The sequence below is a fragment of the Raphanus sativus genome, chromosome 7 (genome assembly GCF_000801105.2).
Source record: "Raphanus sativus cultivar WK10039 chromosome 7, ASM80110v3, whole genome shotgun sequence".
NCBI lineage: Eukaryota > Viridiplantae > Streptophyta > Magnoliopsida > Brassicales > Brassicaceae > Raphanus > Raphanus sativus.
In genome coordinates, this window is record NC_079517.1 from 19,202,377 (window position 1) to 19,208,042 (window position 5,666).

The 5,666-nt window shown below is 24.6% G+C and overlaps 1 long non-coding RNA gene across 1 annotated transcript; it reads right to left on the minus strand.

Moving 5' to 3' along the window:
* Positions 1-2,391: 2,391 nt before the first annotated feature.
* LOC130497724 (uncharacterized) lies at positions 2,392-3,198 on the minus strand. Its single transcript, XR_008936733.1, has 3 exons — positions 2,964-3,198; positions 2,654-2,760; positions 2,392-2,584 (listed from the first exon to the last, which is right to left on the minus strand). It is a non-coding gene; the product is annotated as an uncharacterized LOC130497724 (long non-coding RNA).
* Positions 3,199-5,666: the final 2,468 nt, after the last annotated feature.

Below are 5,666 nucleotides of genomic sequence, written 5' to 3' on the forward strand. Positions count from 1 at the left end.
GCTTTCGCTGGAGAGACCAGAGACCAGTTGCTTGTTTCACCAAGAACCTCATTTACCTTTGTTTCAACTTTCCCATCCTTCTTTTTTTTTGTAGCTCAGTATCAAATTTAGTATTAGCACGATATCATTTATTAGATATTAAACAACCTATGAGACTTTTATGTTGATACTTAACTGAGACTCCATAAATTACTCTTTTAAACGATATTTTTTTAATTATTAATAATACAATTTTGAATCTACTACACTAAAATACACTAAAAGAGAAGTCATGATTTATTTCATGTGTGATTTTTTTTATTTGGACCATTCCTTGAAAATTACTTAGATAAACTTTTGTATACACATTTGAAATATTTTAATTATTCTAAAAATCAAATATATGTTCCTATATTTTCTCTAAGTTACATTTGAAAAAAAATATTTTCATATCTTTTATTTACAATAATAAAATATATACTTCATTTTTCATTAAAACAAACATTTTAAAATATGTAATTACTTTCGTATTTATTTAAAATATAAATGTATTTCGTTTTTCACTTAAACAAACCTTTTAAATATTTAATTAATTTCGTAATTATTTTAAAATATAAATGTATATTTCATTTTTCACTTAAACAAACCTTTTAAATATTTAACTAATTTCGTAATTATTTTAAAATAAATGTATAATTCATTTTTTACTAAAATAAACCTTTTAAGTATCTAATTAATTATGTAATTTTACAAAACTCTGTACTATTTGTATAAATTGTGATATTAATTTAACTAATATTTTTCAATTAAATCTTTGATCTCTAAAATTTAAGATTTGTTAATTCAGAATTTTGTACTACACTGTTGAAAATATGCTATCAATACGAATGATCGGCCTACAATGCTATTTTGAAGATATATTTAGATTATGTTATTAAATATAGTAGCTGGTTTAATTTTATATTTCAATAATAGAAGTATTTGACAGCTTTGTTTTACAAAAAGATAATCAAGCTTATTTTTATATAGATCATATTCATATATTATTTATTAATGTAATTGTTTTTGTTTTTTTTTTTATCATGTGCAGTTTTAAAAGTGCAATAGGTATTGTACCAATTAATGTCATTAACAAAAATGACGGATGAATGATTGAAAAATATAATTGATGTGAATATTTTATTTCTCGTGTGTTTATTATCAAATGTAGTTGTAGGTTTAAGTGTTAATTATACAACGTGATGTGAGATGTATGATAGATGAAGAATTGAAAAAAAAGTTTTAACATTGAAAAATTCATTGTAAATAATCCAAAATTTTCGGGTGAAAAATTCTAAATCACAAATAGACAATATAAGAAACCTCAAAACATAGATAATAAAGAGAAAATTTAGGTTTAAAGGACAAAAACAAACACAATGCATTACAATTTCTGGTTTAATAAATGAAGCTGACGTTTTATAAATTACACTTAATATAGGTTATTCAGTCAAAGATTTAATTCATACAAATGACTCAGATTAACATATATGTATGACCAAAACCTAAAATACAAGTACAATCTTAAGAAAATTAATATCTAAGTTAATATTTAATTGAACAGAATTTTTCTTAAATATCACATTATGTAAGGTTTTAGTTAGGGTTCATGTTTTAATAAGAAGGATATCACTAATAATTTGAAATAATTTAAATTACTGCATGCAAACTATGAAATTGTTGTGTCTGAAAATATTATATCAAACTATTAGCAATATGGTAAATATTAAAATTATATACATCTAATCATGTAAATCAAATATTTATATGTATAAAATGAAATAAATCACCCGCATAAGTTGTATAATTATAGTATATATCCAGATAAAATTCTGGAATTTAAGTAAACACAAGCAAATAAAGTGACTGAAACTGACCCCTTTTCAAGTTTATGCCACCTTTTAATTTTGAGGTCATACTTTTTCTATTTACTTGAGTTCACACAAAAAAAAAGTTCAAAAGACCAAAGATTTATATATGTATAGTATTATTTAGCTACTGAGATGGTGAAATTCCGGTGGCCTACATTGGAGAAAGTTTACCAGAAATAATAAAACTTGCAGCGTCTTGAGCCAAAAAAGATCAGTTGTGATATAGCAGAGAATATTAAACATGGAATAAACAACAAAGTAGAATAACTGAAATTTCAATTTGTGGGCTTTCTAATTGACACACGTCTTAGTTTTTCCACTCAAAAGTGAGACGGTATAATAAAATTTTGATGGTCAAACTCAGAAAGAAACAACCATATATCTAAATACCAAATAGTAAGAAAAAAATAACTAATAATCAACCCAACTAGTTACCAGTTTGTGTACACAAGACAGAAGACACTGCACATTGAAACTATGCACAGGCATTTTTTCTATGGGTAAGTACAAGTGAAAACTAATAGATCAAGTCCATCATTCTCGGAACCAAAGCTGTTCAAGTCTATGCTAGGAAACCTGAAAGTCTCTTGTTTCAGTTTTCATAAGGTAAGTCAGAGCTATTTTACTCAAAGAAAGCTCTGGAGATGGGTCCATCAATGCTCCCGGATCAGGTTTGCAGTGACATATAGGACTGGCTGCAATAAAACTATAAATTAAGTTCATATCAAATACTACAAACAAAACAACAACAGACTTGATAATACCAATCCGAACGGAAATAAAAGACTTGATTCGTGCTATGGCATATGGAACAGAAATAATTATTCCAAATTGTGTCCTTCACTATTCATTTGATTCTGAACCTTCGCCACTGCACAAAATAATGAACAAAGAAGAAAACCCAAGTTTCTTAGATACTTCGAATTTACAAACCTAGGTCTAACATAAGAAAACAACAACAAAAATAGTACACACCAAAAAATATAAATAACAAAGAAAACCTCAGTTACAAAATAGCAAACGACGTATCCGAACATACATAAATAAAAGACAACCCAACAAAAGTACACATACCAACAGAACCTGATTAAAGTGATTGGAATACTGCATCACTTCAATCTCTCAACCACCTCGTGATTGGATACCTCTTCTTGGCTTCTTAACTCGGATCTTCTTCTTTTTGGTTCCACGACTAAATCGAATAGTGATGTTATGATCAAACTGTTCAAAATCAACTAAAGAAAACACTGTGAAAGAACACAAAAGAGACCACTTATATTTACCTAGACAATAGATAAAAAATCAATTCGGCTAATATTCACGTCAGATGTCTATAACAGTTCAAATCAATCGATTACAATAACCTTAGCCTTTCAAATATCTTTGGAAGAAAAACAGATAATGATGATGGATCAGATGTTATATATTATGTTGTCAATATAATTTTTTATTTAATTATATAATAAATTATATAAATGACATTAAGGGTAGCAATGATATTGACCACTCTAAATTTTCCGTCGCGAAAAAATTACTTTGCAAATAATAGTATAGATATATTAAATTATAACAAATCCTATATGTTATTTGATATATCCGTGATATTGATAGTTATATAATGACATTTTAAAGGTCAATGCCATTTATTATTGAGATAATGTTAGATAGATACAAAAAATACATTTAAAAATTTTCTATGAGTTAGCCCTAATAAAAAAGTCTCACATAAAAGAAATCAACTTCTGTTTCAATAGTATAAATTTATTAACGAGATAATATTAGATAGATACAAAAATACATTTAATTTTTTTCTAAGAGTTGGTCCTAATAAACAAATTACACATGAAAGAAGTTATGCTGATTTATATAGGTGTTGTTCATGTCACTAATTAGATATTAGTATCTAATGTTTGTTATAAATTTAAATCTTTTATTCATTATGATATATGTGTCGATATTACAAAAGCAAATAATAATATCTTTTTTTTGTGTAGAACAAATCAACGATAAACATATTTAGTCTAAATATATTATGTATGACATATTTGTCTTATGTTAACCTGAAAATGGGAAATTAAAACTAGAAATAAATACTCAAAATAACAAAATTCTCTATTAGTGATATTGCAAATTAATGCATTTATTATACAACATTAAAAATTAATATTTTTAAAGATTCTACTGAACTAAAATAATAACATACATGTATAAAAAACCTCAGATGCCAAGTTTTTATTAAATAAACTATTGGATTATCCTAACATTAAATATATATATATTAAAATAAATAATAATAATAATACAAATTGATTAATTTTGACTAAAACTAAGGTAATATTCAATCATAATAATAATCTAAACCTATAACCAATTGACCTTGCAAAATCAGTAACAAATAACAAACTGTATATTAACAAGATATTTTCTATGAAGAAAAGAGAATAATATTTGAAACCAATGATAAAATAATATGATAAAGTATTATACGGTAAGAAATTTATTTTAATTTTATTTTGACTATAATCCAAGAAATTAAGCTCAAGGATATTTTAATGAAAAATTTCTTTTGTGCAAACTAATGCTACTATATATATATATATATATATATATATGTGTGTGTATATATAAACAATATAAATAAAAATAGAACACTAAATATTAAGAAAATTCATACAAAATGGGTATCTCCAAAAACATATTAATTGCATTTGTTTTCACTATCTTCTTCATAGTATCTAAGTGTAGTTCATGTCACTAATTAAATATTTCTTACCTACTTTTTAATGTATATTTTAAATCTTATATTCATTATGATATATGTGCTGATATTACATTAGTAAATTAATGATATTTTTTTTGTGTAGAACAAAACAACCATAAACATATTGTAATCTAAATATATTATGCATGATGTATTTGGCTTATGAAAAACCTCATATGCCAAGTTTTTATTAAATAAACTTTTGGATTCGTCCAAAACTAAATATTTAAAATTTAAAAAAATATTTAAATTATAATATTAAATATATAATATAAATAATTTTTTTGACTTAAACTAAGGAAATAATCTATAACCAATAGACCTTGCAGTAACAAATAACAAAACATATATTGACAAGACATTTTCTATAAAAAAAGAGAAGAACATTTGAAACCAATGATGAAATATTAAAAAGTAAGGAATTTTTTATAATATTATTTTGACTATAATCCAAGAAATTAAGCTCAATGATATTTTGATAAAATTTCCTTCTTCGTCAATAAAATATTTCTTTTGTGAAAATTTATGTTATTATATATATAACAATATAAATCAACATAGAACACTAAAAAAATTAAGAAAAGTTCATACAAAATGGATATCTCCAAAAATATATTGATCGCATTTGTTCTCACTATCTTGTTCATAGTATCTAATGTTCATTGCTACCCAGGTATTTAATTTCACTTTACTATTTCCTTTTATTTATACTCATATATTTATCTTTTTATAACTGTCAACATTGTAATCATTTTGATTTTAAACAGACTTTGAAGTAAAACAAGACTAAAAAAAATGCTACGACAATATTCCGTGTAAACCAAATGACCAAGCATGTGAGAACTTTTGTGCAGCTATGACCATTCAGTTAGTTGGCGATTGTAGTTCTGGAAAATGTTGTTGTAGGTCAAAAAGGCCAAACTAACATTATTAGATATTATAATTTTTGTACTAGTGTCAAGAATACAATAATAAAGATCCAAAACAATTAGCAACTTGAAATTACATGAAAAGAA